Here is a 26,896-nt window from a genome sequence, read left to right as displayed (position 1 = left end):
AAAATTATGTTTGTTTATAGAAAAAAAATATTTAATGTATTTTTTATAATGACCGAGTCATTGAAATTGAGCCGGACGAGTCGATACCGAGTCGGAGTCGGAGTTGGAATCGACCCTCGGCCGAGTCAGCGTCGAAGTCGAAGTTTTAAAACATTGACAATAATAACAATAGTGGGCTTCTATGGGGCACAATAATAACAATATGGGAACTACATGGGCACAACAATATAATTAGTGGGTTGTACTAATAACAATAAGGGGTTACACTAGTAGTTTAGGGACCTAGCATTTTAATGGACATATTATGCTTTTGGGAAAGAGATCTGATGGCTAGCAAGGTGGTACATTACATAGAACCTCCCTATGCATCATATGGGAATCATGGTATGGGGCACTCTTATAACTTATAAGACACATTGAGAAGCCTAAAGGAAGAAATAAGGAGTTACAAAATATACAATGACAAAATCATGAAGGCACAAGAGAAACAAGCAGAGGTGAATGTGATACTACTTCAGAGTTTGTCAGGTTTGCAAGGATAAGGACCACTCCGATCAACCATGGAAATGAGGACAAAAATAATGGGGCATATGGAAGTAGGTCTCCTAGTAGACATAGGTTAGATATATCTGACACGATTAGGGATGGCAGGCTATTGGACACTACAGATCGAAGAGGTGATTGGCATAGGCACTATTACAGTTCTGGTTCTAATAGACATCATCATTATCATCCTTACAAGAGGAGTGATAGGGGATACTTGTAGGATGATTTTAAAAATTCAAAGCCACCTACTTTTTATGGAGAGATGAAGAAGTCACAGGATACAAAAGCATGGTTTCTTGGTATGAAGAAATTCTTTTGATTGCATGATTATTTAGAAAACATGAAAGCAAAGATAACCACTTTCAATCTCAAAGGTAAAGCAGATATTTGGTGGGAAGACGTGAAGAATGTCAAAGTTATATATGAGGAGGATTTGACTTGGCATGCATTTGAAAGGCTTTTCAAGAATAAGTACTTGTCTAAAAGGTACTATGATGACAAATCTAAGGAGTTTTATGAGTTGCAGATGGGTTATATGACAAATGATGAGTATACTAGCATATTTTTGGAACTATTGAGATATGTGCCTTACCTCAAGGAGGAGAAGGCCAAGGTTCAGAGATTCATCAGTGGGTTTCCAACTACATATAGAGACCATATTGAGTTTGATGAGCCTAGATTGTTGGAGGAGGCCATTTGAAAGTTGAAGCATTGTTATGAGTAGTCGAAGTGCCAAGTTGAGCCTAAGCATGACTTGAAAAGAAATGAGAAAGCTAAAGGAAAATGTACACCAAAGAGAGGAAGACCTCAGGATGAAAGTGAGAAAGAAAATGTAGTTCCTTATAAGAGATTCAATACAGCTGAGAAGGGACATGGAGAGCAACAAGCTAGAGGTGGTGGTAGGGAACCATTGTAGTGTTGGATATGTGGTATGGATCATCGTAAGAGGGAGTGTCTGTAGTATCAGAGTGGTGGTAGACCCCAGATCTACATTGCTTAGGAGGCACATATGGTGATGTTGGTCATAACATTCCTCAAATATATGCAGTTGTGTACAATAGGAAGGTGGATCATCAGGCATCAATTATTGAGATGAAAGGTAAGCTTTGTGATCCATTTTTTCTATTTTGATTTATCCTAGATCTAAAGATAGTTATATTAATCCTAACCTCATGGATAAGTGTGGTTTGAGAAAATAAGTGCATGTAGAATCTTGGTTGGTACAGTTGGCTACAAGTACGAAGAAGAGAGTTCACCATTAGGTAAAATCTTGTGCATTTAAGTTAAATGGCATGCCTACAGGAGCACATTTGAATGTACTAGCATTGGATTCGTATAATATTCTTTTGGGTATGGATATTATATACCTTCACAGAACCAAACTAGATTTCTTCGACAAGGCCATTGACTGTGTGGATGATAATGGGGAAAAGAGGAATCTGCAGGGGAAGAAGAATCCTACATCAGTGAGGATGGTTACCACTATGTAGGCTATGCATAGTTGTAGAAAAGGTTGTGTGATGCTTGCAGTACACATTTCTAGTGACAAGGGTAAGGAGGTTGAGCATGCAGATGTATTGAGCAAGTACCAGGTTTTACAACAGTTTAGGGGTGTATTTCTTGAGGACATTACAATGTTTGCACCTCCCAAGGAAGTAGACTTTTCTATTGAGTTGGTGCCAAGGACAACCCTAGCATCAAAAGCACCTTACAGGATGAGCACACCTGAGTTGGTTGAGTTAAATTTGCAACTGAAGGAAATGTTGGACAAGGGGTACATTAGGCCGAGTGTATCGCCTTGGGGTGCACCAGTGTTGTTCGTGAAGAAGAAATATGGTACTATTAGATTGTGCATTGAATACAGGTAGTTGAACAACGTAACGATCAAGAACAGGTAGACATTACCAAGGATTAATGATTTGTTTAATCAATTGAAGAGAGCAGTAGTTTTCTCTAAGATTGGCTTGATATCGGGATACCATCAGGTACACATCAAGGAAGAGGATATCTTCAAGACTGCATTCAAGACCAAATATGGGAATTATGAGTTTTTTGTTGTTCCATTCAGTTTGACTAATTCTCCAACTACATTTATGTGTTTGATGAATAGTGTGTTGTGTCCTTATCTAGACAACTTTGTTATTGTATTCATTGATGACATACTGGTATATTCTAATAATGAGGAAGAACATGCCGAGAATTTCGAAATAATGTTGAGATTGCTAAGAGAGCATCAATTGTATGTTAATCTTAGCAAGTGCGGCTTCTTTCAAACTGAGGTACATTACTTGGGGTATGTTGTCTCCAATGATGGCATAACAATGGATCCAAAAAATATAAGGGCCATCATGGAGTGGAAAGCTCCTAAGAATGTGGATGAGGTGAGATCATTTATGGGATTGACAGGTTACAATAGGAGGTTCATCAGGAGCTTCTCATGAATTGCATATCCTATCACATCATTATAGCGGAAAGGTAAGAAGTTCGAATGGACAAAATAATGTGAGGCTAGTTTTGAGCAGCTTAAGTAGGTGTTGACACATGCACCACCATTAAAGATTACAGATCCGGACAATGAGTTTGTAGTGTGTACAAATTCTTGCAAGAGAGGACTTGGTGGAGTTCTCATGCAAGAAGGACATGTAGTGTGCTATGAGTCACAAAAATTGAATGAGCACGAGCAGAACTATCCAATGCATGATCTTGAGCTAGCAACGATTATACATGCATTGAATATGTGGAAGCACTATCTTCTTGACTGGAGACTTACATTGATAAGCGATCAAAGTGGGTTGAGATATTTGTTTCATTAGCCAAATCTGAATGCCAGGAAAGCTAGATGGTTGGCTACCCTTAGTGATCTTGACTTCGAGATCAAATACATCAAAGGGAAGGAGAATCCGGTTGCATATGCTCTTAGGAGGAAGATACATGTATAGGTGTAGGTACAAGTACATGTACATGTACAGGTGATCAGGATGCAGTCTATCGTCTCACGGCAGATGGTTTGGTGAGATTTAGAGACAAGATCTATGTGCTAAATTGCAGTGAGCTCAAGAAGCTTATCTTGAGGGAATTTCATCCCAAGCCATGCTCGGGTCATCGAAGATATCAAAAGACATTGACGAGGGTAAATAAGTTCTACTATTGGCTGAATCTGAAGAAGGAAGTGGCAGAGTTCGCTGCTAGATGTTTATATTATTAGCAGGTCAAGGTGGAATGAAAGCATCCAAGTGGTTTACTACAACCTATAACGATTCCAGAATGGAAATGGGAGGTCATTTCCATGGATTTTGTTAGCGCTTGAAATTTCACCTCAGGCTGAGAAAGGTAAACTCCAAGGCAACATCAAACCACTTAGCCTCGTAGCTAGCCCTACGGGGCAGGAGAGGGCTCTCTCCGGTTTATCTCGGTAAAGATCTTCAATGGGCGAGATAACCAATAGGGAAACACTGATTTTAGGCTAGTAAACTGATCAAGAGGTTTGATTTGGGATTTTTAGGTTTTTGGTGGAAAATTGGGGAATGGCAATTTCGGGTGCGGGGATTGGACACAGTTTTTGCAGGGGGTTCTTTGGGGCAAGGTAGGAGACAGTATTGATGCCTTTGATAGAGGTGGATGGATGAGAATGACCGGTGAGGAGTTAAGGAGAGCAAGCAATAACCTTGAATTCCCCTTAAACAGTTGAAAACATTGATATTAAGCAAATTTAAAAGCAGAGCATGGAAATCATGAATTCTACTTTAACACTTCATTTGCCTAATTTCAGAAGAAAAAGAAAGAGGATGATTTCACATAACACACTTAAAAGTACAAAGAGAAGCACACCATCAATACATGTAACCACAGGAATCCCAAAAAGGACTGCAAAACCCTGGTCTTTCTTCCTTTGCCAAAATTGCAGAGATACAATGAATAATACAAAAGAGCTTTCTCCCTCAAGAGTCCAACCATGAAAATGACCAAGAAAGTACATAATATAGGCAATCTAACATCTTTCCTTGCCTCTAGGGGTCGAGCTCATCCTTCTAGGAGTTGTTTCAACTAATTCTAAACTAAGCACTAAAATCTAGGCAGTCAAAACAACTTGCCTCTATAAGCTAGGAAACCAATTCATTCATTAAATGTTTGCTATTTCATGAATGAATATTCTAGAATAGGTAAATAAGTGTCATATCAACATGAAAATACATTAATTACATCAAAGAGGGTGAAAAATCCCATCCCAAGTCAAAACTAGCCAAAGTTGGGCGAATTCCTGAGCTGTAGGTGAAAAATTATGAAAATTGCCTGATACGTCGCACCCTAATCCTGATAGGTCGTGCTTCTTTGGAGCTTCGTTTGAGGCACTTCCAGGTGTCCAAATGAGGCAAAAGTGGGATTTTTGGAAAGGTCTGGATGTCTACTTTCCAACCCAACTAGAATTTATGAATTTGGTGGCCATTTTCCCCTCCAAACTCCCAAGACTGCTCCCTATTTGTCAAAAAGGTGGCAGAAAGTCAATTTTTGCATGTTTTTTGACCTTCTTGAGGCTCAAAACTTGATGAAGTCTCTTGGTAATTGCTGAACAGGTGTATCTTTGCATGAAAAATCTAGAAATGCTGAGTTTTTCCAAAAAGAAGTTGCCCATCGAATAGGTCGCGCGCGGCGCGCGACCTATCAAGGAGAAAAACCTGTTTTTTGCCCAAAAATTCATAAGTGAACAAAAATGCTCAAAATTTTTTGAAATTTGTGCTGTAGTGAGGTCATTTAATATCATGCTCCTTCAAGGAAGCCTCAGCCAAGATGTGAAGGGGATCGGGCCTTTTCCGTCGTTTTAGTGCCTTGGCCAACCTCCTTGGATCTGGCGATTGTAATTTTGAAATTTCTCTAAAACCATGACACCTGTGCAAAAAGTGGAGGAGGTTTTTCTTCCTTGGCCTGTTGTGGACAAAAACCTCTCTTAGTTTTCCAAAATTCATTTTTTATTGCTCTAAAACGGTTTTTGAGTGAGACTGATCCCGATGTGTGGAACAAGGGATTTTGTGGAAATGAAGCGAAATGAAGGGGATAGGGGGCTTCTAAATTCTTGGGGAAATTTTTGGGAGTGGGGAGGGATGTTAGGAAGCAGGGGAAAGTGGAATCTCAGAGATTGAGTGAGGGGAAGGGGTCCAAAAGGGCAAAACACAGGCCCAACCTAGAAAATTGCCAAGTTGTAGCTAGAAACTAGGGTTTGTGCAAAAATGAGGATTTTGGGGGATCTCAGTGATGGGAAGCATTTGATAAGGTATATGAAGGATAGGGGAAGGTGTATCAACATCTGGATACAAGTTTTGCCGATGATTTGACCGTCCAAGAGAAATTAGCTTTCAAAACCCTAGGAGAGGGAAATGACCTTACCTAGGCGCAACTGAAGTATGGACAAGGTGTAAAATGACTCATTAGACACTGACATGATAATGAAAACCCTATGAATGATGATAGACTCAGCTGAATAGTGACATAGATTGGAATTTGGGCAATTTTAGAAGGAGTGAAAGCAAACCCTAGACCTAATGCCTAGTGACCAAATTTTGCTTGAAAACTCTTTGAAATGACAAAATTTGACCTTGACACTTCAAAATCACTTTGTAAGAGCAGATTTGATCACTGGAGGAAGGCTGGAAAGACTGGCACTAACAGATTTCATCATAGTTCTTCCAAGGACAGTAAAGCAACATGCTTCTATTATGGTCATGGTTTATAGGTTGAGTAAGTGATCTGAAAATGAGATCTTAAATCAATACAAAGGTATTACAGACTCATGTGCAGGAATGCCTGTATTACTTAGTGCAACGGATCGAAAAGATTGCGAATAATATAGACAATGAGTAGTTAGAAAACATAACAGTCACACACATTAACACAATAAATAATCAAGGAGTTCACCAGACTTCCTGGCTACGTCTCCTGGTCTAGCTTTCAGTGTTCAACCTCTATATTATGTCTTCAAGAGCAGATTATTACAAGTGTGAGCTCAAACCGAGTCTCAACACAACAGTGACAAAACAACAGGGATTTACTTGAAATCCTCAAGTCTACAAGAGTACACAGACTCTCCCTCTTTCTCTCTATCTTCTGCTTTCTCTCTGTCTCAGAAACTGCCTCCTCTGTCTCTGCCATTGAATGGCTTTTAAGCCTATCGGTGCTTGTCTATTCATCTCCCCTTTCAGGCTCTCTGGCTTCCGGCTGTTGTCCCTTCCTCTCCTTCTGGAGCATTTAACAATCATTGCTAAATGCCCTAAGGTATGGTGGCCACCTGTTTGTAACGGAAAGGACCACTAGCGCGGGTGAAATCCCAAAAAGTCGTTTCTCTGTTTACACAGATAAATACATAGAAAACACTGAAAAATTTGACAAAATGCTTTCTATCAGACTTCAAATAATATCGAATCCGCCCAATAATCCTATCGGGTCTTTGGTCGCTATCGCAAGTCCATCGTTGATCTGCGTGATCTCCAATCCAATGGCTAATATCCATTTCGGGCGGCATATGTGCACGGAGATCACCCACCCGAAAAGGCAGTTTTCTCTCTCCTGCACCAAGCCACGTGTTGGCCAGTGGATGGGTTTGAGCAGAGCCCGTCCAATACCACTTACTACTTGAGGCCCGTCCGAAATCCCGCTTACCACAGAACTCAAATAATATAAAGCTGCATTTATAAACCTTTCGGGTCCAGTTTTATCATTTCAGGCACATTTCCTTTGTATTTTGGTTTTTTAACGAAAATGCATAAATACATAGAAAAACCCAACAAATCCATTTTTATCGGAACTCAAAATTTATCAAGCCGCATTTATAAATCCCGTCAAGTCTGGTTATCGCAAGTCGCACATTTGTAACGGTCCCGCTCCTTTCTATCGCTACGATGCGATATATCGCAATCGCATATCGCATGGTCTTTGGGCCTCCGGTAAGTCTTCCCTTTGTGTTATAGTGATGCGATATTGCGATTTGATCTGGGTCATTGATCTACGCGCTTGATCAATGGTCCTCGTTAAATCGTGTTGATTGCTATCGCGATTTCCATAGGGCTGTCTCTAATGTATTCCTCCGACTTCTCCCTATTGCGATATTTCCGATTAGATCTGGACCGTTGATCGGTCCGATCCAACGGCTCCTGTGCAACGTTACTTCCACCTTTGCTTAGCTCTGTTTTCCACCATTCTTTCACTATTTTCCCTTCCGATAGTGTTTCCGATAGTTAATATATATGAAGACTTAGAGGTTTTAGGATCCATTTTGGATCACGCCTTCCCATTGAAAAGATTTTGGACCACCAAAAGTTGGTTTTTAGGCATCAATCAAGTGAGGATACAACTCCCTCACTTGTTTAACTTCTATCCATCGTGCTTTTCTTGGATTTGAACCTTTGAGCCCTATTCTCAGGTACTCAACATCCCCTCCACACATAGTTCTCACCTTCTTGTCTAGAACTGTATCTTCTTGTAACTCATTGAGATATTCAGGCAACAAATCCTCAATAGAAGGCAACTGACTTTGCTCTTCAGGATCTTCAATCAATGAAGGTTCATACAATCTCAAGTTTTCTGCATTAACGACTGAATAGATCTGCATATAAGCTGGCAAATCAAGGCAAAAAGCATTTTCACCAATTTTATCAAGTATCTTGAAAGGTCCATACCTTATTGGTTTTAGCTTCTTACCTTCACCTTGCATTCTGTCTTTGCTGATGTACAGCCAGACTTGATCACCAACTTGGAAACTATGCTCAACCCGATGCTTGTCATGTCTTGCCTTGTACTTGGCTTGACTTCTTTCCAGTTGTTCCTATACTGCCCGGTGAATTTCTTGGATTTGCTCAATGAACTTGGTTGCTTTGTCCACATCATTGTGTCCATCAACTGCTATGTCTTTACCAAAGACAAAATCCAAGGGAGACTTTGGTATAAAACCAAAACAAGTCTCAAAAGGAGATCTCTGAGTAGAAGAGTGCTTGGCACGGTTGTAAGCATGCTGCACATACCACAAATGCTCATCCAGAAGCTTGGGATGATTGCTGCAATAGCCTCTGAGCAACTGGATCACTGTCATGTTGACCACCTCTGTCTGACCATCTATTTGTGGATGAAATGCTATGCTCTTCTTCAACGTGGTGTCCATCAACTCCCATAGATTTGACCAAAACTTCCCAACAAATCGAGAATCTCGATCAGATACAATAGAAGTGGGTAAACCAAAATGAACCCATACATTCTGAAAGAACAACTTGGTTGTTTGTTCAGCTATAACCTATTTGTTACGTGGTATTAAAATACACATTTTACTGAACCTATCCACAACAACATACAAATAATCATGACCCTTCCTAGATTTTGGCAATCCCCCAACAAAGTCCATGGAAACACTTTCCCAAGGACGAGAAGGAATTTGAAGTGGAGTGTACAAGCCTAATTTTCTATTACTTGGCTTTCTTGTAGCACACATGGTATACCCTTTGATATATCTATAAACTGTCTCATGCATTCTTGGCCAATAACAAAACCTTTGCAATTGTGAAACTGTTTTACTTACACCAAAATGACCTGATATTAGAGAAGTATGTGCTTCTTGAATCATGTAAACTCTTTCATTTTGTGGAATGCATAACTTTCCCAAATGATATAAGAGTTGGTCCTTTACATAATAATCCAATTCTTCTACTTGCTTGCCATGACTTAAAGCTGCATATACATCTTTAAAATCTATATCTTGAGCATATGGTTCAATGTAACTTTCATGCATTACTGAGTTATGCTTATGTATAGTAGATGCATTTATGATTGGTCTTGATAACATGTCTGCAACCTTATTATGTATGCCCTTCTTATATCTGATGACAAGATGAAATTGCTATAGAAAACCCATCCACCTATAATGTCTTGATTGTTGCAATTTAGTTTGTGAGTGCAAATATTGAAGTGGTTGATGATCTCTATGTATGATTGTTTCCTTACCCATTAGGTAATGTTTCCACTTTTTCACACTTTGTACTAATGCATACAATTCTTTATCATATGTGGGATAATTAACTACTGCAGAAGTAAATGTCTCAGAATGATAACATATGGGTTTACCGTGTTGCATCAACACTGCTCCCATGGCATAGTCACTGGCATCTGTCTCAATCTCAAATGGATGTTGAATATCTGGCAGTGCTAGTACTGGTGTTGTACTAATTTTTTCTTTTAAGGTGTCGAAGGCTTTCTGCTGTTTGCCTCCCCACTTAAACACCTGTTTCAATCCTGTTAAAGCATGTAATGGAGCTGCAATCAATGAAAAGTTAGCAATAAACTTTCTCCAATATTGTGCTTCCCCTAGGAAACCTCTAACCTTTGTAGCAGATTTGGGTTTAGGCCAGTTCACAATGACTTCAACCTTAGAGGGATTTATCTTCAATTCACCACCCCCTACAATATGACTCAAATAATTTAAAGATGTTTTTCCAAATTCACATTTTGATAGTTTTACATAGAGATTTTCTCTTTTTAAAACATCTAAAGTCTGCTTTACATGGTCTTCCCATGTCTTACTAAAAACAAGAATGTCATCTAAATAACAAATTACAAAATCATCAATAAAAGGTCTAAGTACATCATTCATAACTCTCATAAACGTAGCAGGAGCATTAGTTAAGCCAAAAGGCATAACCAACCATTCATACAGTCCTTGCTTTGTCTTGAAAGCAGTCTTCCATGCATCTTGTTTTGCAACTCTGACCTGATGATAGCCTCTTCGCAAGTCTAACTTAGAAAAGTAAACTGCTTCTTTCAATTGAGCTAATAGATCATCAATACGAGGAAGAGGATAATGATTCTTGATCGTTATTTTATTCAGTGCTCTATAATCAATGTATATTCTCCACGAACCATCTTTCTTTCTCACCAACATGATTGGAGATCCACATGGTGATGTGCTTGGTCATATAAACCCTTTTTCGAGCAACTCTTGTGCCTGCTTCTTTATCTCTGCATTCTCTAAAGCTAATACCCTGTACATTCCAATGTTAGGTAATGGAGCATCTTGTTGCAAACAAATATCATGTACTATTTCTTGCTTGGGTGGCAAACCTTTTGGTTCTTGAAATAGAACATCATACTCTGAAACAACTTTAACTAAATCAACTTTCTGTTTAGCATCACAACCTTCAAATGCATTGGATTTTTCAGGATCCTTTTCCTTTACAACCATAAGCAAAAACTGCTTACTTGAATTCACAATTCTTTTCATATATCCTGAGTTTATGAGAGAATAGTTATTTTTGAGTTTATGAGCTCTTACAAAATATTTTATTCCATCTTTAGTGATTTGATACTTATTTTCAGCTCTATAGAAAATAGATTTCTTATCATACAAGTATGGACTTCCAAAAATAATACCACATATATCTAATGGAACTACATCTAACTCAAACTCATCTACAAATGTTGATCCAATAGCAAACCTAAGTTTACATTGTCTCATTACATGTAGCTTTGTTTTATCACACACCCAACCTAATGGATATGGCTTCTCATGAGGTTTTGTTTGTAATCCCAACTTCTTTACAATTGTTTCAAAAATCAAATTTACTTGTGATCCACTGTCAAACAAAGTATCAATCTTATTATGCTTGGAAATTACTCTAACATGAAAAAGCTCATTTCTTTCTCTCTCATTACTTTCATTATTAACGTATTGTGCAGAATTACTAGTGGATGCTTCAGAATATTTACCTTTAATACTCGTGGTTGTAATTGTTGTTTCATCACCTAAATTTGACCCCAAGTCTTTCTGAATAGAAGCAGCATTCTTCTTCTCCTTTCCACCAAACTTCTTTGGTTTCAGTTCTGGATGCAAAAACCAATCGTGTGCCTCATCGTGTCCTTCTTTATTGCAATGAGTGCATGAAGGTTTATCCTTCTTTACAGTGTTTGCTTTCCTCTCCTTCCATTTCAGTTTCTTATTTTCCTTGCTCTTTCTTACAGAATATTTAGATGTTCCCCCAATATCTGGGTTCACATTCTTACCTCTAGCTTCTAGATGTGTGGCATGAACTGATACATCATCTAAGCTAGTGGAATTAAGCATGAGAATAGTATGCTTTAAATAGCTATGAAGACCACCTATATACTTCAATAAAGTTTCAGGTGAGTCTAATAATATTCCTAGAGTTAAATCTCTCTTTCTAAATTCCTGAGTATAACTTTGTACACTCTGACCCTTCAACTGGCAAAGAGTTTGCCAACTCATCATTGCCTGTTGCATGTAAGCCAAAGGATAAAATTGATTTTTTATATCATAAACAAAGTCATTCCAGGTAGAAAGGATTTTACCATGTTTTTTTAGATCAACTTGGGTCTTGCCTTACCACCATACTAGTGCAGTTCCTCCAAGTTGAAGGCTAGCCAGCTGAATCTTTCTCCTTTCTGAATCAATGTTCTGCACCCTGCAATATACATCAATATGTCTTATCCAATTATCTAGCTTCTTTGCATTTAGTTCTCCATCATAAATTGGCAAATCAAACTTCACATCTAATTTAATCAAAGAAGTTTTCTTCTTTTTCTTATCAGGGCTAGCTTTATGCGAAGAAGATGATGAGGTAGGTGATGATGGAGGAGTTGGTGGAGAAGGCATTTCTCCTTTTCCTTTGCCTTCTGGAGAGGCAACTAGAAAAGGTTCCTCTGCTCCTTTGTCTGGTTTAGGTGTTGAGGTGCTTTCACCTCGACCCTTCTTAAACTCCAGATACATCTCTTCCACCATGGCTTGCATGGCCTTAAAACCTTCCATAAATTGAGATTCTGATCTCAATGGAGTTTCTTCTGCCATTCTTCTCTGAGAATAGACTCTTCCAATCTCTAGATTAGCCTCAACAAGTTCTCCTTCTCCTAGTCTAAGCTTTAATCTAGTTAGCATTCAAAATCTAGCACAAGCTTGTCTAACCTTAACAAAACCTAATGCTCTGATACCACTTGATCTAAAAGTGAGATCTTAAATCAATGTAAAGGTATTACAGACTCATGTGTAGGAATGTCTATATTACTTAGTGCAACGGATCAAAAATATTGCAAATAATATAGACAATGAGTAATTATAAAACATAACAGTCACACACATTAACACAACAAATAATCAAGGAGTTCACCAGACTTCCTGGCTATGTCTCCTGGTCTAGCTTTTAGTGTTCGACCTCTATATTATGTCTTCAAGAGCATATTATTACAAGTGTGAGCTCAAACTGAGTCTCAACATAACAAGGATTTACTTGAAATCCTCAAGTCTACAAGAGTACACAGACTCTCCCTCTTACTCTCTGTCTTCTGCTTTCTCTCTGTCTCAACAACTGCCTCCTCCGTCTCTACCATTGAATGGCTTTTAATGCTATCGGTGCTTGTTTGTTCGTCTCACCTTTCAGGCTCTCTGGCTTCTAGCCACTGTCCCTTCCTCTCCTTCTGGAGTGTTTAACAATCATTGCTAAATGCCCTAAGGTATGGTGGCCACCTGTTTGTAATGGAAAGGACCACTGGCGCGAGTGAAATCCCAAAAAGTCGTTTCTCTGTTTACACAGAGAAATACACAGAAAACACTGAAAAATCTGACAAAACGCTTTCTATTGGACTTCAAATAATATCGAATCCGCCCTATAATCCTATCGGGTCCGCCTTTGGTTGCTATCACAAGCCCACCATTGATCTGTGTGATCTCTGATCCAACGGCTAATATCCATTTCGGGCGGCTTATGTGCACGGAGATTACTCGCCCGAAAAGGCGGTTTTCTCTCTCCTACACCAAGCCACGTGTCGGCCAGTGGATGGGTTCGGGCGGAGCCCGTCCAATACCACTTACTGCCTGAGGCCTGCCCGAAATCCCGCTTACCACGGAACTCAAATAATATAAAGCTTCTTTTATAAACCTTTCAGGTTTGGTTTTATCGCTTCGAGCGCATTTCCTTTGTATTTCAGTTTTTTAACGAAAATGGGTAAATACATAGAAAAACACGACAAATCCCTTTTTATCGGAACTCAAAATTTATCAAGCCGCATTTATAAATCTCGTCAGGTCCGGTTATCGCAAGTCGCATGTTTGTATCGGCCCCGCTCCTTTGTATCGCTACGATGTGATATTGCGATGCGATATATCGCAATCGCATATCGCATGGTCTTCGGGCCTCCGGTAAGTCTTCCCTTTGTGTTATAGCGATGCGATATTGCAATTTGATCTGGGTCGTTGACCTGCACGCTTGATCAACGGTCAAGGATAATTTTAGGGGCGAATGTTCGCCCTTTGGCGAAATTAAGGGGTTTTAAATTTTTAGTGGGCCAATATTTTGTATCATAGTACATTTTTACAAATCACCTCAAATAGCCCACCTTATTTTAAGGGAGAGGGTAAAAAAGGTAAATTTAGCCCTTCAAATTAGGACTTACAACCTTCCATTCGCCCATTTTCAAGAATAGGTTTTATTTAAGTGAATCCATTCGCCCATTTTCAAGAATATGTTTTATTCAAGTGAATCCTATGGGCCAAATACCATATTTATAAAAGAGGTATGGTAAATTAATAAAAATATAAATAAATGAGAGGTATGGTAAATAAATAAAACATTTTTTATATTTACTCCATAAGTCACCTTATATACATGTAAGGGTGTAAACAATAAAATATAAGTAAAGTGGAGGTATGGTAAATAAATAAAACATCTTTTTATACTTACTCAAAAGGTATGGTAAATAAATAAATTTATAAATAAACTAGACGTATCGTAAATAAATAAAACCTCTTTTTATATTTAGCCCATAACCCTCGTTCTATTTATGAAGGCTCAAGAAAGAGGTTTTATTTAAGTGAATCCTATGGGCCAAATACCATATTTGTAAAAGAGGTATGGTAAATTAATAAAAATATAAATAAATGAGAGGTATGGTAAACAAATAAAACATTTTTTTTATATTTACTCCATAAGTCACCTTATATTTACGAACACTCAAAAAATGGGTTATATTTAGGTGAAACCTATGGCCAAAATACTATGGGACAAATACCATGGACTAGATTGTTAATACCATGCAAAAAACCATTATTAACCCTAATATTAGAATTAATAAAAATAAAAATGGCACATGGTATTGACCCATGGTATTCACCAAAATGGCACATGGTATTGACCCATGGTATTCACCTGGAATGTAGCCTATTTAAATGGGGGAATTAAACCAGCATGTAGCCTATGCTAAGATTCAATAGGACTTTACAAAGATTTATTATCTAGTGAAAGACTCGCAAAGATCTTACAAGATTTTATAATTGAGTAAAATATTCTAATAAAATAAAAATGGCACATGGTATTGACCCATGGTATTCACCAAAATGGCACATGGTATTGACCCATGGTATTCACTTGGAATTTAGCCTATTTAAATGGGGGAATTAAACCAGCATGTAGCCTATGCTAAGATTAACTAGGACTTTACAAAGTTTTATTATTTAGTGAAAGACTCGCCAAGATCTTACAAGATTTTATAATTGAGTAAAATATTCGCCATGCCTGGTGAGAGATTCGCCAAAAAATTATATATACATATTATATTATTGATAAAATCACCTTCCATTTTTCCTATATACCATGGAGATTCGCCCATTTATTATATTTATAAATTTAGGGGGGTTCTTAAAATTTTCCCTGTCAACGGTCCTCGTTAAATCGCATTGATCACTATTGCGATTTCCATAGGGTTTTCTCCAATGTATTCCGCAGACTTCTTCCGATTGCGATATTTCCGATTAGATTTGGACCATTGATCGATCCGATCCGACAGCTTCTATGCAGCGTTACTTCCACCTTTGCTTAGCTCTGTTTTCCGCCATTCTTTCATTGTTTTTCCTTCCAATAGTGTTTCCAATAGTTAATATATATGAAGACTTAGAGGTTTTAGGATCCATTTTGGATCAGTAAGGTATCTCACTTGATTCATGTAAAGACTACATATTTAGCCAGTGAGGTAGCGCAGGTGTTTATTAGAGAGAGAGTGAGACTACACAGTGTTCCAAAGAAGATTGTGTTAGACATGGATGCAAAGTTCACTTCCAAGTTTTGGAAGGAACTATTTCCAGGTTTGGGTACAGAGTTAGCCTTTAGTACAACTTATCATCCTTAGACAGATGGATAGATAGAGAGGGTCAATGGGATTTTGGAGGATAAGTTGGGGATGTACGTGATGCACCAGCAGAAGAAATGGGAGGAGTGCCTTCCATTGGCTAAGTTCGCATACAAAAATGGTTATCAGGAATCATTGAGGATGAATCCTTTAGAGGCATTGTATGGATAGAGTTGTAACACTCCCATCACCTGAAGTGATCCAGTGGACAAGGTACTTATTGGAGTAGACATGTTGGCAGACATGGAGTAGGAAATGTAGGTTATAAACAAGATTATAAAGGAACCACAAGATACACATACGAGTTATGTGGATCAACACAGGGCGTTCAAGGATTTTTAGGTTGGGGAGCATGTGTATTTGTGCATCAAGCCCAAGAAAATCTCTTTGAGGATTGGTTCATGTGCCAAGTTGGCACCACAGTATTGCGAGCCTTTCGAGATCCTTGAGAGGATTGGACCAATGGCATATCGACTTGCGTTGCCTTCAACAATGAAAGTCCATGATATTTCACATATTTCATTTCTTAAGAAGTATATAAAGGATGTTGATCATGTTGTTGATTGGTCTATATTGTAGGTGGAGCAAGAAGGAGAGTTCCAGCTGAAGCCTCAATGCATATTGTAGCGGAAACATCTCATGCTCAGTAATAGAGCCATAGAGCAAGTTAAAGTGTAGCGGAAGCACTTTGGGCCTGAAGAAGCTACATGGGAGATGGGGATCATTTGCATGCCCTTTATCCTTCATTTTTTACCGGTTCAGGAAAAGAGGTTTTGGATCGATGTTGGTATATGTTTGGCATATGTTTTGTTGATGTTTTGGTATATGTATGTATATGTATATGGATGTAAATACCACCATCAGATAAGTTATAAATCTCAAATAAGCGGTATGGTTGTCATATTATTATGGTTGTTATATTGTCATGTTGTCATGATGTTTTTCTTTTGAGCAGGTCTTTCATTGTAAATACTGCAACGAGCTAAGTTATAAAGCTCCATGGGCAGTATGTTTTATTTCCAGTAGTTTTGTAGAGTTCATGGTGTGGTTTAACACTGAGGATGGTGTTACCCAAGGGGAGGGTTCTGTAACAGCCCTGGTGAAAATTTAATGTAATAAAGAAAAATAAGACCAAGGTTAAGGGACACTTTTTCCAAGCTGAATGTTAGGAAACAATATCCTATTAGGCATCACTAGATGTGTGTTTTGGCTAAGGAGAATTGACAAATGCTAAGGCAAAGGCATTAAAAGGAAAAAAGGCATTTTGACACATTTATTAATCAAAATAAAGGAAAATATGAGAAAAGCAAGGTGAAAGGTCACAGGTTGCATGTAAGGAGGAAAATGAAGGGAAATAATGGAAAATGAAGAAATTAGAGGCCTCATTAATAAAAAAAACTTATGAGGATCAATGTCCAAGATTTTTCTAACCTTTTGTCGGTTCAAGTTTGGATCTCTCTCATTATTCTCTCTCTCTTTATCACTCTTGGTCACTTAGAGTTTTCTTGGAGCACTCTAGCTTTGGATCAAGGAAGGAAAGGAAAGGAAAAGAAAGGAAAGAAAGGATCAAGAAGAAGAGCAGGATCAAGAAACTTCAACATGAATACTTGCAGGTAACCTTTTGCATGTGTGATTTCCTAGTTGGTTTAGACATGCATGGATTTGCATGTTGGTGTATGGTTCTCTTGTTGTCATTTGCATGGTTTTATCGGGTTATGAGAACCATACTTGATTACTTACACAACTATGAGAATAGAAGTACACTCCCCTAAGGAGTACACGTCAAATGAAGTCAAATTGGAAGAAATAATTATAGCCCTTAAAATAGTATCCATTTAATATTGAAGGGATAGTGAGAAACATGATTGGTAATGGTCACAGTGATGATCTACATAGTTCAAAATGTGAAGAAATTTTGTTCCCAAAGCATTAAAAGAGGATTGTTTCCACATAACACCACACATTTAAATTTTTCATGGACAATGATAGTAGTAGTATTTCCAACTGTTTCAAAATCTAAAATAAATATACTATTTAATGAGCAAGAATCTCTTGTCCAACTTGATGAAGAGTGAATTTACGATAAAGCAATCAAGTGGTATTGAGATAGGAACTTGACGAGATAAGGAAATATTTTTAGATGAAAATGATAATTGTTAAATGATGTAGGTATAAGTCAACATGGATCAACAAACCCTCATGCAAGTAAATTACGCATGATATAAAATTAAATCATGATGACCTAGTATTTATATGCAATTGCATATAGCGGTATTGGAATCAGTAAGCCAAAGGGTAAATGGATGTAAAATCAAGGGATTTTAATTCTGAGATAGATGATTTAAATAATGATGGTATCACTAGTAATATCTTAAAAAAAAATGAAATTCACCAGAATTCCCTTAGGGAAGAGATTAAGACTCAAGATGATGAGGCTCATGTGAGATTTAGCAATGTACGTAGATGATTATACCTATGGTGTAAATGGTTGCATGTTGAAAGAAGTGGAAAGGATCATTGAGAAACTAATTGGTATCTTGATGAAAGCATAACACTGATGAGATAACATAGAGCCTAGATGGATGTTGAATAATCTTAGTTCATAGTTGAATGTTTGTAAAGTAAATGAAATTGATTTTTCTGATGAATCATGATAAGAATTTTTATAGAGTATTATTCTATATTGGATAAGTATTGAGATATTTCTCATATTGACGATGATTCATGATATAATGGTAGGAGGATAATGATGTACATGTGGTTCTTATAGTGATGATGTATCCTTATGATGATAGTGATATGCATAGGTATTATGATGTTATATTCATTTACTACGTGATTATAGATATTTAATGTTGAATACTCATGATGGATATGATATGCATAACATGGCATAGGAATTATGATGCTATAATATGAGGTTATTGACATGTGGTTTAGTTATTATGTGAAGTCATGATATGTCTTGATGCAAATATGTTGATGTTCTGCTTATGAAGGAATCCATGTGATAGTTGCGTACAAATTTATGACATGCATGAGCATGCAGTTCATTATCATTCATAATGTTGCGATTAAAATGATGAATGTTCTCACGATGACATGAAAAACTTGGCATGTGGATTATTTTCTATGATACTATGATGGTATAGCTAATGCATTGGTTGCATGTTGAGGTGTGATGATTGACAGGACTCCACAAATGGGCCAAGAGGGCCGATTTATTTGATGATCTCATGCGAGCCCATACACACGAGGGAGAATAAGTAACACCATATGGGCTGGGGACAAACTCAATCAACACTACATATGCCAGTGGTTCCTTTGTCTTGTGTAGCTCTTGATGGATAGCTCTTGAAGGGCTATGGGACCATCTTGAGGAGGCCAAGTGCCTGATGTTCTAGGCTAGGTGCCTGTTATTGGATTGGGATGCCGAAGCTTGGAAGGGATGTAAAGGACTTTGATGCTTGGGGTTGTGCACCTTAGTAGTTGTGGAGGGAGTGGGCCAGCCTTGGACTAGGATACAGACCGAGTCAGGCTTATGCCTAGTGCCGAAAGTGGGAAAAAGGACAGAGATTCCTTGAGAGATCTCACTTGATCTTGAGGGCATGTTTCATGTGGTTTTGATGTTGATCTCACTTGATCTTGAGGGCATGTTTCATGTGGTTTTGATGTTGATCTCACTTGATCTTGAGGGCATGTTTCATGTGGTTTATCTTAGATGCATTGGATAGCCCTTAAGGGATGGCTTGACCCTTCTGTAGCACATTGAAGAGGACGTCTAGCTCACAATAAGAGCACTTGTACCCTTGCAACCATAGTGTTTCCTCTAGAGATGAGCGTTGGCCCTAGGGTAGCCTCCACATGGATGTATGACCCATGTTACACCTCTATATGTTGAAATGTTGAGCAAAGAAGTCTGGTTGTTGGCATAATTTATGATGTGCCCCAGTGGACCTAGAATACCCCTAGGCGGGCCTTGTACGTTCTTGATGGGCGTTGCCTGGTTCCAGAGCCTAGATGAGGATGGTGATCACTTGAGACCTAATTAGCACGAAGCGCCGAAACATTTAGAAGTTTCTGAAACGAGGACGACCAAAAATGTGACCCCCAAATTTATATCAACTCCAACAGATGGTTACATGATGCAATTATCCAAAATTAGCCTTTATAGATGAGGCTTTACATCCAAAACTCCAAAATCAACCTTTATATGTGAGGCTATATGGAATAGGTGCTAAAATTGAAATAAAACATGAGCTAAAGACAATTATGGCTACATTAACATATCAGTACTAATAAAACTCCTCATCCTCATCAGCAAAGATAGAACAAGATGCTTGTTTAGTAGAAGAGGCAACTCTTCTAGTATTTCCAGTCAATGTTTTAAAACTCCGACTTTGGTTAGGAAACGACCGAGGGTCGGCTCCGACTCTGACTCTGACTCGGTATCGACTTGGCCGGTTTGATTTCACTGACTCGATCGTTATAAAAAATATCTTAAATATTTATTTTTTTATAAAAAAACATAATGTTAAAGATTTTCATTCATGTTTCCATACACAAAGCTTTAGAATATATAGAGAAGACAACATATGATCAAAGTAGGCTCATAAATATATCCATTATATCAAAATGGCACCCAGTGCATTGTCCAATACATACATGAATGATGATATAGAGATAAAAATGAAAACACATAATCAAGGAGGCTAGAAATGGCCTCTACAACAAAAGTAAACTGTGAAACATCACTAGTCACCATTACTACTAGCTACTGCTAGAGGAGCCAACATCATTTGGCTCAAACTTTGAATCAGAGTCAGATAGGGAAACCCATGGCTTCTCCTTATCATAATCTCCAACTGCAATTGTAGAAGTGGTAGCAATTGCAGGCTGCGCAGCAGCTGCACGCTGAGATAGACAAGATATGCGCTTCCGTCGTGGTTGAGTAGAGGAAGCACCTGCAACTGGAGGACTTGTGAAGCGAACAAAGTTTGTACTTCTCGTTAAATACTCCAGAAGACTTGGAATATATAGATATGCATTGAGGATACAAATATTATATATTAAAATGTATGAAGAATGATGACACAATGAGAATGAGGGTCCTATATATATAGCTAGGTAAGTACCCTTTCACGAACAATTATGTTCTTTAGGTACATACCTTTTCATTAATTGCTAATTAATTAATCATTTAATCTTATTTGTTGTTGTTACATTATTTGTGTTTATATTTATATAAATTTAGTTTGTTACATTGCCTTCCCCTCCAAAAAGCTTTGTCCTCAAAGCTTACTGATGAAGGAACGATTCTCTTTTGTTGATCAGCGTATCTTCTTATTTCTAAGCTTTCTTCTTTGTTGATACAAGACGATATGATGTTCTGAGTGATAGACAGAATTGTCGTACTGAAAATGGATCAGACCATCCTAGATTAATCTTCTGGGAAATCTTCTGACCCTTGGAGATGTGTGGTAAATAGTTATCGTATGACTAGATTGAGCTTATTTCAGTATTCTTCGGAACATAATTTTGTTTATGTTCTGTGTGATATAGATTTATAGATTTATTGAGGTGTCTACTCTTGTGATTCGGATGTAGATACAAATTTTTTTGTGTTTGAACTTCCTTAAACGTTTTAATGGCAATTTCTTGATTTCCATCAGGCATTGTTGTTGTTGACTTAACTACTGAATCTTTATTTCGGGTGTCCTTTGTTTGAACGACAACCTTTGAGTACATTTTTTCTTCAATAGGGTTTGGATTTGCCCGAACTGCGAGATTAGTGGTATTGATGTTTGTTTCTTCAATTTGGACTGCTACATCTGGAGATTTTGATGATTCCTTTGCGACAAGTTCTTTGAACCTATTCGTCAATGATTTCTTTTCGTCCTTAAGCTTTTTAATCTGTTTGAGCAGATTTTGATTCTGATTTTTGAGACGTAAGCATTCCTCATTCTCTGAGTAAACTTTATTTTGGCCTTCACACTTCTCGTCTTTTAAACACTTGATTTGTTCTACTAATGTTTGGTGAAGGCTCTTTAAATGTAAATTTCGTTCTTCTTGTTCTAACAAACGCTCCTTGAGTTCCTTCTTTGATGCTTTAGCTTTCTTGACTTGTTCGAGTAGTTTTTCTTGGTGATCTCTGAGGCACAAATTTTCTTTGTCTTTGCTGCAGATGACTTCTTCAAGCTCTTTTTTCTTCTTTGATCTAGTTTTTTCATTATCTTGAAACATCAAATCTGAGATATCCTTAAGGTCTTCTAATGAAGATTTTATTGATTTGGATTTACTTGTTATGTCCCAAAACTTGACCATCTTCCCTTTACAAGGAACCGTCAAAACTTGTTTCTCTATGTTTAACATGAATGTACCCAAATCCTTAAGCCAGGGTTGACCGAGTATGATGTCAGTGTTTTTATCCATCCTTACAACATGAAATTTTTCTTGTTTGAACTTCCTTCAATGTTTTTATGAAAGTTTCTTGATTTCCATCAAGCATTGTTGTTTTGACTTACCTACTGAATCTTTATTTGGGGTGTCCTCTGTTTGAATGACAACCTCTGAGTACGTTTTTACTTTTGGATTTACCTGAACCGCGAGACTAGTGGTATTGATGTTTGTTTCTTCAGTTTGTACTGCTACATCTGGAGATTTTGATGCTTCCTTTGCGACAAGTTCTTTCAACCTATTTGTCAATGATTTCTTTTCGTCCTTAAGTTTTTTAATCTGTTTGAGCAGATTTTGATTATGATTTTTGAGACGTAAGCATTCCTCATTCTCTGAGTAAAATTTATTTTGGCCTTCACGCTTCTCGTCTTTTAAACACTTGGTTTGTTCTACTAATGTTTGGTGAGGGCATTTTAAATTTAAATTTCCTTCTTCTTGTTCTAACAAACACTCCTTGAGTTCTTTCTTTGATGCTTTAGCTTTCTTGACTTGTTGAGTTGTTTTTCTTGGTGATCTCTGAGGCGCAGAATTTCTTTGTCTTTGCTGCAGATGACTTCTTCAAGCTCATTTTGCTTCTTTGATCTAGTTTTTTTCGCTATCTTGAAACATCAAATTTGAGATATCCTTAAGGTATTCTAATGAAGATTTTATTGATTTGGATTTACTTGTTATGTCTTGAAACGTGACCATCTTCCCTTTATAAGGAACCATCAAAACCTGTTTCTCTATGTTTAACATGAATGTACCCAAATCCTTAAACCAGGTTTGACCGAGTATGATGTTAGTGTTTTTATCCATCCTTACAACATGAAATTGAGATATGTACTCATAATGACCTATTGTCACTTGTAGATCACTAATTTTATACTCTTTTTGGTCAAAAATATTTTTCATTACACGAATGCTTAGCTCTGGAATTAATAGCTGATTTGCCAAGTTGATGTTGATATAATTTTTTTCATTGCTTGGGCTGATAGTGACGTTAACTTCTCTTCCTTGGATACTTCCCTTTAATGTAATTACTCCGTGATCTATAACTGAAAGACCATTATAGGAAAACCTTTCTTCCTTTCTCATTTTAAAATTGAGCTCCATCATTTTTGTTTCAATGATTGATCCCATTTGTTTCCTCGATATGACTTAAGGTATTATGTAATCGCTTTTTTTTTATTATATATATATATATATATATATATATATATATATATATATATATATATATATATATATATATATATATATATATATATATATATATTAATAATAATATTTTTTTATACTTTCTTTTTAATAAATATTTTAAAGTAACAACCTCTCTCTCCTCTATATACATATGTAATTGAGGCTTTGAAACCCTTTTTTTATGATATATATATTTATATATAATTTAAATAAATTTTTTTATTATATTCCCTTATGTCTCTTATGGAGTAGGTCTAGCGTATAAACCTTAAACCTTAGTTAAATATGGTATTAAGTATAGATAAAAAACACACGGTGTAAGTCACGTCTTTTGATCTGCGACTGTATGGAATTGATTGACTTAATAGGGCGACTGTACGAATTGTTTGGATGTGGAACAATGAACAACAACCTTTCATGGATGTATGGGGCGGTCAACGAAACATGTTGGTTGCATTGGATGAGGTTAAATTCCGACGAAACCAGCATAGCCGCAAAAAAAATGAGTTATTCGAAGGTTAATACCCTGGTCTGTGGTAGCGTCCCTCTTGAAGTGATTTCTTAGTGGCTAACAAAATCATTCAAGGCAACATAGTTCCCTACCTGAGGCAGCAAGTGCCTTTGAGGTCTTTTCCCTATAGCAACAGGGTCATTCGAGTTGGTCTGGAAGCGAGGGCTTATTTGTAAGCCACATTTGAGGGTTAGTAAGTAGTGATGAATTGAGAACTATCACAGGGGAAGAGGTGTTTGTGTCGACGGACGGGGTGACGGGGTGAGGCTCCAGTGGCTGCGTGCCGCGATGGGGCCCTGGTGATAGTGGCGACTGTTTGATTGCTGCGACAAATGATCTTATTTTCAATTCTACAAAAATGTGGTTCGCAGAGTGACGTTGAGTCGCGGTAGCATTGGGGTGTACTTGACCGAGGGAAGTTTGTTGTGGCAGCTGGTCGGCGTGGTCTGCGACGATGACAATGTAAGGCGCAGGTAGAATTTAGACATGTTTGCGTTTGGGCTTTTGTTATATATATATAATTTTATTTTTTTTAAATGGCCAAAGGCCTAACAGCAAGCTGGAGAAACTCCAAAACTAGTAGTGAAACGCTAGAATCAGGACAGTAACACCGTTGACGACAGGTTGGTAGCCAAAGGCCGGATCAGACGAAGCTCTGATACCAAATGAAGCGAACAAAGTTCGTACTTCTCATTAAATACTCCAGAAGACTTGGAATATAAAGATATCCATTGAGGATACAAATATTATATATTAAAATGTATGAAGAATGATGATACAATGAGAATGAGGGTCCTGTATATATAGCCAGGTAAGTACCCTTTCACGAACAGTTATGTCCTTTAGGGACATACCTTTTCATTAATTGCTAACTAATTAATCATTTAATCTTATTTGTTGTTTTTACATTATTTGTGTTTATTTTTATATAAATTTAGTTTGTTACAACTTGGGGCTAGGCCTGAGGCTGGTACAAATGGAACTGCATTCCACTGAACATTTTGTTCAACTAATGCCTCCATTTGTAAATCCAAATCAAGTTCCCCATAAGAATCAAACTCTGCTGGATGACTCTCCACTACCCAATCTGATGTTGGATCAATATCTTCTAACAGAATGGGATCTGAATCAGGTTTTTATTCAGCAATTGGTTGCGTCTGAGACAAAGGTTGTATTGGACATAGACTAGATCATTTAACCATTTTTTATCCAAACGGTTTCTCTTCTTCTTGTGAATCTTCTCAAAGACAGACCAATTACGCTCACACCCAGTAGCACTGCAAGTTTGACTCAAAATATGAATTGCAAACTTCTACAATTGAGGACAATCACTACCAAAAGCCTCCCACCATTTTGTTGCAAAAAACATAGTAGTGTAATGAGTTAGCTCAAAAAATTATATCCAAATTTCAAATTATAAACAATTTAACAAAATAAGAATTTGAAAATTGAAATTTTTGTTTACCTGACTCATTTGCTTCCCTTGTAATATTTGCTAGGTTCTTGCCCAAGGTACTTGGGGCTTTGCTGAAACAAGTGATCTGTCAGTGTATCTCCATCTGATCACTCTCCATAGGGATCATGCGATCAATGCAGTCAATCAATCCATCTGTAAACTCCCCACCCAAAGCTCCTGCCTCCAGAGTTTTATAATGATACCTTTGGTTCAAAAAATACCCAGCTACATGTAGAGGGCGATGGAGTTGATTGTTCCATCTTTCATCAATGATTGCCCAAATGGGCCCATACTTAGCCACTCTATCCTTGTATGTTCTCTTTCTTTTCTCCTTTTCTTGATCCATAGCCTCATAAATGAAGCCCATAGCCAATCTTTCCCCATCCACCAACCGCAACACCTTAACCAATGTCTCAACAACCTTCACAATCTCGGTTGCCTTTTTCTAAAATATTTCTTCATTAACTTTATTTTTCAAAACTTTTCCATCTTGTTTGTGAGACCATTGGCTTTCATTCCATTCATCAGTGGAAAACATCTTTTGCAAGTTTCTATGTTGGGAAAGCATAGATTGCAATGTCAAAAAATGAGTTGCAAATCTAGTGATAGTAGACCTAATAATTTCCCTACCCCCTGTGTATCTCCTCATCAGGCTCAAAATTCATGAATGGTTGTAGATACATTTTGTTATGCTTTTGGCATGCTCTACAGTGTTCTTGACCCAATCTAATTTTCCAATATCCTCAACCATGAGATCTATGCAATGTGCAACACATGGGGTCCAAAAGATGGTTGTGTTTTTCCTCTAATAGTTTACCAACAAGAACATAGTTAGAGGCATTATCTGTGATGATTTGAACAACATTAACCAGCCCCACCTCCTCAACAACCTCATCCAATAACTAAAACAACAATTGTCCATCTTTCACCCCATTAGATGCATCAAGTGATTTTAGAAACATGGTTCCCTGTGGGCAAAAGATAAGAAAGTTTATGATGGTACGGTTCCTTTGATCAGTTCATCCATCTGACATGATGGTACATCCTATTTTTTCCCATGTGTTTTTGAAATCTTTCAAATACTCATCAATGGAGGAAATTTATTTTCGCAAACGAGCCCCCTTAACTCATGCATAGTAGGGCCTTTGAAGCCCTTTCCAGCAGCAAATATGGCATCAAACATAGGCTCATAATATGGTGAACGGGAAACATTGAAGGGGATATCAACATCATACCACCATCTAGCTATGGAATCACAAGCAGTCTCCCTCAATTCTTTCTTCCAATGGTCATCTAATGTGGGCTGCATATACTTCTACTAGCATGAGGACCATGTGCATATGATGGAGAGGAGGGTGTGACAGTGAAATAAATTTTGATATTCACATCACCCTTCTTTTTCATTTTACCCTTACCCTTTTTTTCTTGCATGGTCTCCAAAGAGGGAGGAACATAGCGGAAGGGGTTGTATGCATTAGTACAAGGTATAGGTCAAGAGCCCTCAAAATCAAAATGGGGGTTAGTAGCCATCATTTTTTGTATACTTCTCTTCCTCCCAATTTCAGCCTCTATTTCTTTTTGCCTGGCTT

The sequence above is a fragment of the Pinus tabuliformis genome, chromosome 9 (assembly GCF_031772625.1).
Source record: "Pinus tabuliformis cultivar Carrire ecotype Pingquan chromosome 9, CPIR1, whole genome shotgun sequence".
Lineage (NCBI taxonomy): Eukaryota > Viridiplantae > Streptophyta > Pinopsida > Pinales > Pinaceae > Pinus > Pinus tabuliformis.
This window is presented reverse-complemented; position numbering follows the sequence as displayed.